A 15,333-nucleotide genomic window follows, 5' to 3' on the forward strand; every position below is an offset into this window, starting at 1 on the left:
ATAGTCTCACTCATCTATGTGTTTTAAGAAAAATAAAAGACATTTTTCCAATAATTCTCAGAGACAAAAGAGACAAGAGCTGGAAGGTCCATCTCACAACATGAAGCTCATCACAAAGAGTGATGAGTGCAGTTAGATAAATAAATATATTGATAAATAACATGACAAAGTGAATGAATGAGGGCAGTAGAAAGCCAAGCCTGTCTAGAATACAGGCGGGGGTGGTGTGGGAAGGAGGGAGATTTGGGACATTGGTGATGGGAACGTTGCACTGGTGGAGTGGGGTGTTCTTTACATGACTAAAACCCAACTACAATCATATATGTAATCATAGTGCTTAAATAAATATATTTAAAATTTTAAAAAAATAAAAAGGAGTCTGTTTAGCCCAAAGCCAGGCAGGAATTATCCCCTTTCATTTTGGGCGGAGGCACTCCTACCTGAGGCTAGGCACTGGAGAGCTGATTTTGCTGTGTTCTTCTTTGATTGTCACCAGGGATCAGGAAGTAGCCCCCAATGTAAAATGTCTTGATGGCAAAGTCTTGTAGGAAAAGACTTATTACAGGAATAATTATAAGAATATTACTTATATAATAATTATATAGAATGATTTAATAATAATAATCTATAATATAATAATCATAATATAATTATATAGTAGTGGTATATAATTATGTATAATTATATTAATATAATAAGAAGGCTTATAAGAATGTTTTAGCAAACTTATTTTCAAAGTGTATATATATGTATAAAATGTAATTTTTAGGAAAGTTTATGGAAAACAAACTCGAATGTTCTAGACTCGTATTATAGAACTCAGTGTAATAATGTTTAAGAACTTTGTAATTAAGTGTATCTGCAGAAATGTTCTAACATTTACATTCAAAGAAGTCTATGAAAAATTTTGTGATATGTATAAAAATTAGAAATATATGGAAAAAGTTGATTGCTATTAGAATGGTGTATAGTTTAAAATCTGTTAACATTACAGCCAACTTTTATTGTGACTATGCAAAATAGCAACCACTTTTACAAGTTTTGATCAGGAGTTCCTGCCTCTTGCAGAAAACAGTTGAACATGACATGTACACCACTCCAATTTTTTTTTAACAAAAAGGGGCAGTTATTAGGTTACAGCTTATTTTACCTAAAACAGTGATCATTCCTGGCTTCTTTGTATCTGTTTTTTTACAATTTTGTTTCACCCAAATCAAAGATTTGTAAAGGACAGGCTCAGAATAGCCTGAGCTTACTGCCCCACTTCGTTGTGGACTCTGTACTCAATAAAAATGGGATTTCTGTCTGGCAGCTTGCTGGAGATATGAGGTAGAAGACTGCCAGACTATACATATTTTACCCTCAGTCTGGTCTGAATTATTTTATACATGGCCCTGATTCAGTCATTCACCTGGGGTTGGAGATACGGATCCTGGGGTCAATTTACAATAGATCATATCAATCAACGCAGAGAATTATTTAGAAATGTACATTCCCCTTTCATGATAAAGTTTTAACATGATGGGAATTTGAACTGTTTTCAATCTAGTCAAAGCCATTTAAAACAAGCCAATACCAAATATTATATTCAGTGGGGGAAAAGTCTTTATTCTAAGATCTGGCACATGACAGATTTCACACTCTCACCACTTTTATTTATTATAGTACTGGAAGTACTTACCATAACAATTAGACAAGGAAAAGATATCAAATGCATCTAGATAGAAAGGAAGAATTCAAGCTCTATTTGCAGATGACATGATACAATATTTAGAAAATCCTATAGACTCTATAAAAAGCTCCTACAAACAATATATCTGTACAGTAAAGTGTCTGGCTAAAATTAATAGGCAAAATCCCATGCTTTTCTAAACACAAGTAATGAAAGTGAAGAGTTACTAAAATATAATTCACAAATATGCCTCAATAAATCAAGTACTGTGGAGTCAACTTAGTTGAAGATGTGAACAACTTGTACGATCAAACTCTGAAACACTGCTTCAAGGAATAAAGAGGACACAAGGAAATGGAAACACCCCCTGCTCATTTATTAGAAGGTTTAACGTAATTAAAATGGCAAAGCCACAAAGCACTGCACATATTTAATGCAATTCCTTTATGGAGTCTCATGCTATTTTTCAGTGAAATAGATCAAACACTCCTAAATACATATGAAACAATAAATGTCCACAAATAGCTAAAGCAATCCTTGTGGCAAAGAAGATTGTAGGCATCACTTTCTCCAAATTCAAACTGAAATAAAAATCAGTAGTCATTAAAACAGCATGGTTCTAGAATGAAGACCGACTCTCAGATAAATATAATATAATTATATATTCTGAAACTGACCCACAGGTATATGAGCAAGAAATCTTGGGTAAAGGGGCAAGCGTTACAAAATGGAGAGAGGAAAGCTTCTGCAAAAAGCAATATTGAAAAATTGGTCAGCTATAGGCAAAATATGAATTCATATCTCTCTTAAATGCCATGCAAAAAAAGTCAAATCAAAATGGATTAAAGGTCTTGATATTACACCTAGAGAAAAATGTAGGCAAAACTCCCTAGGACATTGAAGGTAACGGCATTTTCAAGGAGAAGTCCCCAGTGACTAAGCAAGTAGAAGCAAAGATAAACAAATGGGTCTACAGAAAACTCAGAAACTTCTGCACCTTTAAGAAAATGGGGACTAAAATACAAAGACTCCTCACAGAATGGCTAAAGCTATTTGCCCAATGCCCATCTGATAAGGTGTTAGTATCTATGATAGACAAGGATTTTACTGAACTTAGTAAGAAATAAACATCTAACCTTATTAAAAATGGGGATAAAATATGAGCAGACATTTCCTTAAAGAAGAAGTACAGATGGCCAAAAATCACGTGAAAAGTGATCCACAATATTAATCATCAGGGAGATGCAAGTCAAAGCAACAATGTGATATCTTCTCATGCCACAGAGACTGACACACAATACCAACAGAAGAACAGTCAGTGCTGGTGCATATGTGAGGAAAAAGGTACTCTTTTTCACAGCTAGTAGGGATGTAGACTGGTCCAACCTTTGTGGAATACAATATGGATAGTCCTCAAAAAACTAGAAACTAAACTTCCATATGATCCAGTAATAACATTCCTTGAAATATATCCTTGTAGACAAAACACCATACAGAAAATCCCTTTGCATTCTACGTTCATTGCACCACTATTCATAATAGCCAGAATCTAGAAACAACCCAAGTGATCAAGAACAGATGAGTGGATAAACAAACAGTGGTACATGTAGGCAGTGGAATACTACATAGGTACTAGGAAAACTAAAGTCATGAAAATTGCTTATACCTGGATAGATTTGGATAGTATTATTCTGAGCAAATGAACCAGATGGAGAGATAAACATATAATAATTGCACTCATTTTTTAGATATTAAAAATAAAATAGTGTGGGAAAGTATCCAGTAATAATAGATAAAAGAACCAAGAGGGTCAATCCTTTGTAGAAAGCTAGTTACAAATAGAGTTGGATTAATTTAGGGTAGAAAGTGAACCACTATGACAATGACAGTTGGAAATGATCACTCTGGACTAGAATTGAGTGCTGAAAGGAGATAAAATGATTGGCATCATATTCCTTCAGAAATAATATTGCAAAACAGAGTGATCAAAAAAGGGAGAAAGACAGAGTGAGAGAGATTAAAAGTCCCAAAGGCAGGTGGGGGAGAGTGGTAAGGAAACTGGGAAAATGGTGGCAGGATATATGCACTGGTGGAAAGTTTGTACATATGTATGACTGAAACTCAATCATTAACAACTCTGAAATTATGAACATAAAACCTAGCTATATTAGGAATAACCTTGTAACCACGGTGTTTAAAAAATAATTAAAAAAAGAAGTACCGGGGCCGGCATGGTGGCGCTATAAGTAAGGTGTCTGCCTTGCCAGCGCTAGCCTAGGACGAACTGCAGTTCGATCCCCGGCGTCCCATATGGTCCCCCAAGCCAGGAGCGACTTCTGAGCGCATAGCCAGGAGTAACCCCTGAGCGTCACCGGGTGTGGCCCCAAAAACAAAAACAAACAAACAAAAAGAAGTACCATTACCAAGCATTGGGAGCAACCATTAACAGAGTCAAGACTTGTATTCTCCATCATAGTTATATTATACACCAAAGTAAGGGAAATGGGTAAGCACAGTTGTAAAGGTCTGTGCCTTATCACACAAGGTGTTACCAATCATCTCTTTAGAGCATAAAAATCTTTTAATCAAATGCCTATAAAATATTCAAGCTGAAATTGATAACTCTTCTCCTTGCTTAATGTATCTGGAAGACTTAATATTGCCTGGATAGTGTAGTTACCAAATTAAGGCCTTGAAAAATCCCTAATGGTGGTGGGCAGGCAAAGAGGAGAGACTGAATTCATCATGGACCCTACAAGAGGCTCTTTACCTTTACAGTTCAATCAAGAACTCTTCACAGAAAGGATGTTTTAGAATAGAATAACTGAAATAGAAGTACAGATAAATTGTTTAAGTGAGAAAGGATGAGAAGAATAAAATGACTCATTTTCCTGCAAGATTTCTATGCCAGAGAAAAGCAAAATGGCCACAGAGAACACAGATAAGAGTGCTGTCTTTGAATTCACTTGATTTCTAAGCGGGCACAGCAAGGAGTGAAACTATATTACTCAGATATCTTTCTCATCTCTTTAGGCTTCAGATTCTATCTAGTACCTGACTCCCAGAAAAGGACCACCAGAGTTGGTGCCTGGTGTTGTCAAAAAATTTTCATGATAGCAAATGTTTATGAAACTGTCCTGAGAAGTTCTGAAATTTTGACATTTCAAGTTCCCATTGTTGGAGTTCTGTGCTTAGCTACAACCTGTATGTTATGGGATATGGGAAGCCTGGCTGGATAAGTAAATCTGCCCCTCAGTTAAATGGACAAGGTATCTGAGAGAAGAGAGATGTAGGAGGAAGGTTCAGGTGCAGACGAGACTACAGCAGGTAAAAGACATTTGCTTTGCAAGTGGCCAGCCAGAATTTGATCACTGACAACTCAGCTGGTCTCTTGAGCACTGCCAGGAATGGAACCTGAGCACAGAGCCAGAGGTAATCCATGAGCATAGCCTAGCCTCAAAACAAAAACAAGAGCAGTATGGGGTTCGGCAGGCCCCCGCCATGCCGGAGGCCTTCTTAACCAGGGGGGGGGTGCAGGACTTGGGTAACCCCAGCACCCCTCTACCGCCTTGCTCCAGATCTCCAGGGCTTCCCTGGGCCACGTGCCTGGGCAAGCCCGTGAGTTGGGCCCCTTGGTGGAGCTTGAAGTTACCCTAGGCTTTCCCCCATTATCCATTCAGCTCCTTAGGGAGGGTTTGGGTGGGGCTCTGAACTTCTGGCCTCCCAGCTTCTTGAAGTCACTGGTAATCTCTTTCCAGTCTATATTTTCAAAACACATTAATAGTACTCACTATCATTGAATTATGTTTTTATGTATGCAGAATGTCCATTTTGTACTCTGCACTTTTGCATACCCCTTCAAAAGACCATATTTCTCTTTAGCTTCCTTAACTCCTATCATCTTTACTCCTCATATACCCTTTCTAACTTAAGTACTGTAGAGTCCTAAGTCACAGACCAAAGTGGTGCCCTGGAGTTAACACCCACCCAACTATCTTAAAAGGCATAAAAAGGACACTTATGTCTCTTCAACATTTTATGGGTGTTTTCTTTGACAGCTATAACTTTTGCTGAATATTTTCTTATACAGTGACGACACCTCTCGTTTTTTTTATCTTCTCTTTGTGAACTGCTCAATATGGAATTTAGTGTGAAAGAATCCCTCAGTTTAATGCTCATGTTTGAACCAAGTCATGGGTATTGTTGGAAATGTTTTATGCCCCCATATACTCTGATAGCGCCACATGGCTTTATTTCTTGTTTGCTTAGGCAGACTAAAATGGGAAAATACTATACATACCAATAAATTCTTATCTAATAGAGATGGGAACACACAAATCTTGTAGTGCAATGGAACCTTACACCCTGAACATTGACATAAAGACCTGACACAGGCCTCAGAAGAATGGGCATTCTCCATTCACCCCTGATCTAGAGAAGACATCTGCAAAACATCCAAGGTTGTATATAACATCACCTGGAGGCATTCCTCTACCAGGGAAGACCCTACAGCTGCTCTGACATCGATCTACTCAAAAAAGACTTTCCTTAACACTGAGAAGACTTAAAAACAATGACCTGCTTACTGGACAGGGCTTGCTTATTGCCCCTTAATTGTGAGGTTTGTCTATAACATCACCTGGAAGCAATCCTCTACCACGGAAGACCCTACCACTGCTCAGACATCAACCTGCTGAAAAGAGACTTCCCTTAACACTGAGAAGACTTAACAACAACGACCTGCTTACAGGACAGGGCTTCCTGAATTGCCCTTTAATGGTGAGGTGAAATGAGAAGACGCTCCACATCATGACTTCAATGTAGGATATGCAGATTCCAGAATCTTTAATACAGAAACATGATACCAACAACAGAGACTGTGTGAAAAGTGTTTTGGCACTACGGACAATGTCTTGGATTGGACGATAACTTGCCTGAAGCCTAGAGTTGGTCTTATGCCAGGAAACTTCAGGGCTAGGATCTCTTTGTATTTAGGCCAAGGTTATTTTTTTTTCATGCCTCTCATGTTTTGGTGGGCCTATGCAAACAACAATTGCCATTCTAACACCGTTTTTACTGTGCTCCTTTGACTCTAATCCTTAAAAAAAAAACCACTTAAAATTTGTGGTTAACTTAAGCTAATATGCATGTACATGGAAATGTAAAAAATAATATGCCTCTAATGTTTAAGGAGTTACGTAAGTTTTATGGCTTTAGATTGCCTTGTGTGCTGTTAAGAAATATGTCTTACAATCTGGGGACTTGAGGGACAAAATAATTGTACATGGATTCTGTTTTATTTATTTTAACGTTCTTTGGTTGAGAGTTCAAAGTTAAGATATCAGCAAGGGGACTTCTGCTGAGAATTATGTTATGGGTGATTGTCCTTCCACTGTAACTTTACCTTGTTCGTTTTCTTTACATCTTTTGTCTCATAATTCAAAATAAAAAAATTAAAAAAATAAAAATGAAGGAAGGATTCGGAACAGCTCTGCATACTCAATAGAGCATGCTGTCTTTGTTGTGGCTCATCATACCATGTTGTCAAAGATTCAGTCTTGATTATCCTTGTATATCTTCTAGAGGTGAAGGCCAGGCCTGACACATAGGATGTGAAGGTAGCTGTGGTTAGCATTAGAGAGACCTTCAACAACCTTGAAATCTGCTGCTTAGAAGATATGACAGTTTTTGTGTTACATATGAATATAAGTTTTCTCATAAGTTGGAGAATACCTTTTGAATGATAAAATGGAATACAGGAAGTGCTAAAGAAATTATAGCTAGGACTCAGCCTACAAAGTCACACCAATGGCCCAGCTTCACTGCTTTTCTACTAATCTCTACAGAGACAGTTAGCTGTCAAAAACTCCAGATATGGGGGTCGGAGTGGCAGCACAGGGTGTGCTAGCCTAGGATGGACCATAGCTTGATCCTCAGGCATCCCATATGGTCTCTCAAGCCAGGCGATTTCTGAGCGCATAGCCAAGGAATAACCTTTGGGTGTGATACCAAAACCAGACAGAGTTGCTGCCAAAAAGAAAATTACAAAACAATATTCCTAATGAACACAGATACAAAGACCCTCAATAAAATCCTAGCAAATAGGATCTAATGCCTCATCAAGAAGGTCATTCACTATGATCAAGAAGGTTTCATCGCAGGAATGCAAGGATGGTTTAACATCCATATATTTATCAACATAATACACAACATCAACAACAAAAAATAAAAACCACATGATCATATTAATAGATGCAGAGAAATCATTTGATAAGGTCCAACACCCGTTCTTGATAAAAACTCTCAGCAAGATGGGAATAAAGGAACCTTTATCAATATAGTTAAGGCCACCTACCGCAAGTCAGTGGCAAATATTATCCTCAATGGAGAAAAACTATAAGCCTTCCCTCTAAATTCTGGTACAAGACAAGACTGTCTTCTCTCACCATTTCTATTCAACATAGTACTAGAAGTACTTGCTATAGTGATTAGGCAAGAAAAATATATCAAGGGAATGCAGATAGAAAAGTACAAAGTCGAACTCTCACTGTTTGCAGATGACATGATACTATACTTAGAAAACCCTAAACACTCTAGCAAAAAGCTTCTAGAAACAATAGATTCATATAGCAATGTGGCAGGCTACAACATTAACACACAGAAATCAATGGCCTTTTGATACACTAATAATGATAGGGAAGAAATGGACATTAAGAAAACAACCCAATTTACATTAGTGTCACACAAACTCAAATATCTTGGTGTCAACTTGACTAAAGCCGTGAAGGAAAACAATAAAAAAACACAATAAAACCCTGCTTCAAGAAATAAGAGAGGATATGTAGAAATGGAAACACATACCCTGCTCATGATTTGGCAGGATTAACATCATTAAATCATTAAATTGGCAATACTCCCCAAAGCATTGTACAGATTTAATGCGATCCCTCTAAAGATACCCATGACATTCTTCAAAGAAGTGGATTAAGCACATCTAAAATTTATTTGGAACAATAAACACACACAATGTGTTTGTATAGATACAGAAAAAGTGAATCAATTTCATCATCATATCACCAGTAGTACTTATCACAACTTTTCTGTATGCCCATCCCTTTGCTGACATTACTGGAAAATGGAAAGAAGCCATCAGTAGTTTCCAGTCCAATTTAGTATATATATAGAGAAAATTAAGGTGTACACAAATAAGGAAGATTCAAATTCTAGTGTCAATACAGTTCGGTTCAGTTCAAAGGATAAGGAATTAAAAGGAAGAAACAGCTCTCATGGACTGGGTCATCAAGGAAAACAAGGAGATGAGGACTTAAGAAAACCTGGATAAACTGACTTACTAGTATGGAGCAGAATTATGGGTAGAAGGTCAGCTTAGCTCAGCCCAGGCAAACTCTCAAAGCTGGAGTATTCTTTGTCCTTTTAAGCTGTTGAGGAGCCATATTCAGTGTTTGATCAGCTTTTAGAATGAAAATATTGGGCTGGCTACTGGGGGTCCATAGAGATTAAGGAATAAGGAGGCCATCTAAAGAGAAAATTTCCTTGTGAACTCTACCACTTTGATACAACAATAGGCCTAATGCCTCATATCCCCACTTTTAAAATCCCAACTCTCCTATCCTATGATTAAATACCTAATCCTCTAACACCCGTTTCATTAAGAAGCCCCTAAACATCCTATTCTCTTTTTGCCAAAAGGAGGACAATTCCCTTTCCTTCCCAATCCCTAGTCATCCTGGCCTAACCAGTGTAGGGCCACCATAGATTATTGTGTTTTGGAGGCATCTGTGTAAATGAACTCATGCAGGAAGACAGATTCATTTTCCTTCAAGGAGGATAGCTACCTTGTGAGAAATATGCAACTGGTTGATTTGTTTATACTCAACCACAATTTAGTCAGCCAGAAGAGGTTAAGGTATGGTAGAGGCAGGAAAGGGAGCCTTGATGGGAATATTAAAGGTTTATAAAGATACTACACTTTCATTTGGGAGGTATAGAGAGCCCAGGTTCTGCCCTTCCTCACTGAATATGGGATTGAAGGCTTTAAACCAAGATGGAGTGAATTATCAGTGGGGGAAAGAAATGAAGTTTCAAAGTCAGAGATCCTGTCTGGGTTGGCTCAAGAGTGATCAAAGGGGGTAGTCCTGGGTGCAATACATCTGTCAGAGGTTATTTGACTAGCTGGGTCTAGCCTCTTATCTCTCTTCAGGAAGCCTCTCCATGAGTAGGCTGGGGTTTATCAACATGAAAAGCCCAGAATCTAAACTTTAGCTTTTTTATATAAATGTATTTATTTAAAGAAAATGTATCACATAGTTGACATAACTGACCATAATACATTTGTTTCAAAATGACAGAATGCAAAGTTATTAAAAATAGAAAGAAATTAGAAGATGTAAAAAAAAGAAATGGAAAAAGAAGGGGAGAGTTCATTAGCAGTTATATTTGTGAAATTTGTTGCATCACCAATAAGGTTATTACAATAGCAGAAAGATTAGAATATTTTTTAAAAATATTAGATACACCAAAAATAAATGATGTTTGTGGCAGTTATAGTTGTTTGCATAGGTACAGAAAAATATGGAAGAAATTGTAAGGAAAAACCTTTGGCCTAAAAATAGGGGGATCTTACTCCTCAAGTATTTTGTCATAAGACCAATACCAGGCTCCAGACGTACTATGTTGTTGAATCCCTGAGTCATTCTCTGTGATCCCCGAAACAGCTCTTCACCATCACAATTGTTGCTGTCAGGTATCTGTAGTGATAGATCCTGGTTTCTGTACAGGTTCTATGTCAAAATCCACTATGTATGTAGCGTCTTCTGGTTTTGTCTCGCCATTAGGTAGCATTGGAGAGAAGTCTGTCCTGAAATCAGACTATTGCTGTATCTAGGTTGTCAGGGTGTCATAAGGACCGTCTTTGGGTCTTTGGAGTAAGTTAGTACCTTGGTGTGATTGATCTTTCTTGGTAGAATTTTTATTTATAGTGATGGTGCAGGAAACCCTGTTTGTTTCTGTAAATGGTATCTATGTTTCAGGGGTGAATAGTCAATGACTAATAAATAGAAGTCTAAGCCAAGACACTATGCCAAGTGTTTAGGGATGTAAGATCTCACTGCAGTATAAAATGTGTGTTCTTAACTCTATTAGGTAAGAACTTGTTTCTATATGTAAACTTTTCCCATTTTAATGTGCCTATGCAAAAAAGAACAATGTCACAAGGTATTACTAGTGCATGTGTGGGCCGAGGTATCAGGACCAACTATCCCCATACCTTTTTTTTTACATGACCTCTAAAGAAAGACATGTCTACTAGAATTCCATACTAAACATATCCTGAGTATGGGGGAAATTGCCACTGTACAAGAAGATATTAAAAATGCTTATGCCTATTAAAGGAATGTATCTATAGAGATATTCAAAGGAGATTTGTATGTTCTCTGTAAGTCTTCTTTTTCTTGTCATTTTTTTAATTTTTTTATTTTTAATTATGATAACAAAGATGCAAAGAAAGAGGACAAGGTAAAGTTACAGTGGAAGGACAATCACCCATAACATAATTCTCAGAAGAAGTCTCCTTGCTGATATCTTAACTTTGAACTTTCAGCCAAAGAACATTAAGATAAATAAAACAGAATCCATGTACAATTACTTTTTCCCCAAGTCCCCAGATTGTAACACATTATAATATTTCTTAACAGCACACAAGGCAATCTAAAGCCATAAAACGTATGTAACTCCTTAAACATTACAGGCATAGTATTTTTTACATTTCCATGTACATGCATATTAGCTTAAGTTAACCTCAAATTTTAAGTGGTTTTTTTTAAGGACTAGAGTCAAAGGAGCACAGTAAAACGGTGTTAGAGTGGCAATTGTTGGTTGCATAGGCCCACCAAAATATGAGGGGCATGGGAAGGAATAACCTTGGCCTAAATACAAAGAGACTCTACCCCTGAAGTTTCCTGGACCAACTCTAGGCACCAGGCAAGTTAGATCGTTCAATTTAAGACATTTTCCGTAGTGCCAACACACTTTTCACACAGTCTCTGTTGTTGGTATCATGTTTCTGTATTAAAGATCCTGGAATCTGCATATCCTACATTGAAGTCAGGATGTGGAGCGTCCTCTCGTTTCACCTCACCATTAAAGGGCAATTCAGGAAGCCCTGTCCTGTAAGCAGGTCATTGTTGTTAAGTCTTCTCAGTGTTAAGGGAAGTCTCTTTTCAGCAGGTTGATGTCTGAGCAGTGGTAGGGTCTTCCGTGGTAGAGGATTGCTTCCAGGTGATGTTATAGACAAACCTGGATGTTTTGTGGATGGCTTCCCTTGTTCAGGGGTGAATGGAAAAATGCCCTTTCTTCTGAGGCCTGTGCCAGGTCATTATGTCAATGTCTAGCTTTTTTACTAGCTCTTTACCATGTCATGGTCCTTTTGGGTAGGATCTAGTTTCCCACTATCTTAGACTTTGTTTACCTGCCTAATCATTAAACTGATAAACTAATTATGTATACATTTATTATTTTGCCAACAAAGAGAGGCTTTAACTGAGAGTATAAAGCATTGATTTTAATACTTGGACTATAACACATGCTTATAAATTTTTTTCTATTTCTTTATTAGTATACTTCTAGTGAGTAAAGACAGGTACAGTTAAATTCAGGTGATTTCAGTCCTAAAGTAGGCTTTGTCTCATTTTAGTAGGTGACCTGAGGGAACCATTAACTTATTGATTCTGTGTTGTTGTTGTTGTTGTTTTTGAATTTTTTTTATTTAAACACCTTGATTACATACATGATTGTGTTTGGGTTTCAGTAATAAAAGGAACACCACCCATCACCAGTGCAACATTCCCATCACCCATGTCCCAAATCTCCCTCCTCCCCACCCGACCCCCGCCTGTACTCTAAACAGGATCTGCATTTCCCTCATACATTCTCAATATTAGGACAGTTCAAAATGTAGTTATTTCTCTAACTAAACTCATCACTGTTTGTGGTGAGCTTCCTGAGGTGAGCTGGAACTTCCAGCTCTTTTCTCTTTTGTGTCTGAAATTTATTATTGCAAGAATGTCTTTCATTTTTCTTAAAACCCATAGATGATTGAGACCATTCTGCGTTTTTCTCTCTCTCTCTGACTTATTTCACTCAGCGTAATAGATTCTGTGTACATCCATGTATAGGAAAATTTCATGACTTCATCTCTCCTGACAGCTGCATAATATTCCATTGTGTATATGTACCACAGTTTCTTTAGCCATTCGTCTGTTGAAGGGCATCTTGGTTGTTTCCAGAGTCTTGCTATGGTAAATAGTGCTGCAATGAATATAGGTGTAAGGAAGGGGTTTTTGTATTGTATTTTTGTGTTCCTAGGGTATATTTCTAGGAGTGGTATAGCTGGATCGTATGGGAGCTCGATTTCCAGTTTTTGGAGGAATCTCCATATTGCTTTCCATAAAGGTTGAACTAGACGGCATTCCCACCAGCAGTGGATAAGGGTTCCTTTCTCTCCACATCCCTGCCAGCACTGTTTGTTCTCATTCTTTGTGATGTGTGTCCCCCGACCCGCGGGGGTGTGGAGATGAAGGTTGCTAGTTATTCGTGGGTTTGCCCGAGCAGAACCGACCTGTAAAGAAGAACTTGAGAAGTTAGTAAGAGAAGCCGTCAAGACTGCACATGCTGTTCAAAAGGGAAGTTTATTGTTGGGGGATCAGCTTTTAAGGGCTGAAATACGTCAGAGGGTGTTACGAGTTTTTCCACCAATTACATTTACAAGCATTCATTAGCATAAGCTGGGGCAGGTAATAGGGAGGGGAAAAGAGGTAGAGAGCACGTTTTACTTGAAAGCATAAGATTCAAACAGAGTTCTATAAATTATAGTCAACAAGCATAAATAGAACATTAGCTGTAATCCTAATAACCTTTTGCTAACACAAAGGCAAGTTGCTCTATATTTTTCTTTCTGGCTGGATGTATTGGGCTGCTTTGAATTACTTTAGTATTTGTCTATTTCCTTTGTTCTCAAGGCATGGGCGCCTTTGGTCACGTGGGTGACCAGATTAGGAATTACTGAGGTGTCCTATGTTTTAGGTTTCATCAGCTAGGCTCCCCACAGTTCCCCCTTTACTGTAATAATAAAAGAAGAAGAGCAAAATGGGTGAAGTGCCTGTCTTAGGTCGTTTGGTGGGCTTCCAGTTCTGGACATGGCAACAAGAGACCAAATTAAAATTTTTTGTGTGCAAAATATTAGGAATGCCATGTTTGCACCCAGACATTGGCACCAAACTATCCCCGTCATGAGCATCTCCACAGCCAGGAGCAGAGCAAGCAGGGGCTTTTAGCCAGATACTCAAAACTCCTTAAAGCTCAGAGGTTTATCCATGGCTTCAAGTCCTTCGGGGTGCATTAAAGAGAGCCACTGATATTGGACCTATACTGAACATTAGGGCAATCTCAGTAACCGGATTCTTAACAAACTTGTGAGGCGACGGAATTCCTAGGGGCCAAAGGAAAAAGTAGCAAAAAGCCAATAAAAGGACCGAATTAGGCAGCAGTTTAGACAGCCAGGATGAGGTAGAGGACCAATTTTATATCAGGACTCATCTTAATCCCTCTGTTTATTTCTAACTAAGCCAAGTTTATTATTATTATTATTATTATTATTATTATTATTATTATTTTAAAAGTAACATTCTTCTATAAAGATGACACAAATTTCCCCCTCCCTCAAAAAAAATGTCAAATTTAAACCATGGCAGTTTTTCTGCACTATTACTGCTAGGGATTCAACAGTTAAGTAGTGAAAACTTCTTTTAAGTTTGTAAACATTTCTATCAACAGTTATAAGGCATTAACAGATTCTAGAGTATGAACCAATGAATAAATTTCTGTGCTCACACCAATAACACCCAGGCCTCTCAATAAGACTGGGGTGAAGGCAATGTCTGATTTTATACTGCAGCGGGAGAGAGACACAAGGTTATATTTAAGAGGTAATAAGGCAATTTTTGATCTAACAGTCAATTTAGGCATTAAAACAACCAAAACACAGTAGTCCTAGGACTAAAGAAACAAATGTAAAACAATGGGGGAGATAAACCAGTGAAACAGGCAAAAAATGTTAAATTGGGGGCAATCATAAACTGAAAGGAGAAATCAATGACAAGAATTTGATTACAATTTTCAATAGGGGGAATCATAATTGGGTACCAAAGGGCAAAGTTCAGGTCCCACCACTAGTTTCAAAGTTATGCTATGTCATTGAGGCTTCATACCGCATCGCAGAAGGTTGGTATCGTTGGTGAAGTGAGGCAGTTCAAGGCAGCAATTTAGGATGGTGAGATGGGTGAGTAGCAGGTACCGGAGGGCGTCTGGGCGGAGGCGTTGACCATGACAAGGATGAGCTGAGAAGAGGAGGGGGGTCCGGAGGACAGCATGGGCTGGAAGGGTGGGGAAGCAGGCAGAGTTCTGAAGACCTCGGGGCGTGGGAGAGGTTGAGCTGACATTCACGGATGCCAGGAAGATCGCCGGATGCCCAAGGTTCTTTGTAGGTTCCAATTTTATGAGACACTGTAATCCAATTCATGTTGGCGGTGGTTGCACAACTCCAAGATTTTCAAACAAAAAATACTTGAGTGATTGCCGCACTTGGA

The sequence above is a fragment of the Suncus etruscus genome, chromosome X, assembly GCF_024139225.1.
Source record: "Suncus etruscus isolate mSunEtr1 chromosome X, mSunEtr1.pri.cur, whole genome shotgun sequence".
NCBI lineage: Eukaryota > Metazoa > Chordata > Mammalia > Eulipotyphla > Soricidae > Suncus > Suncus etruscus.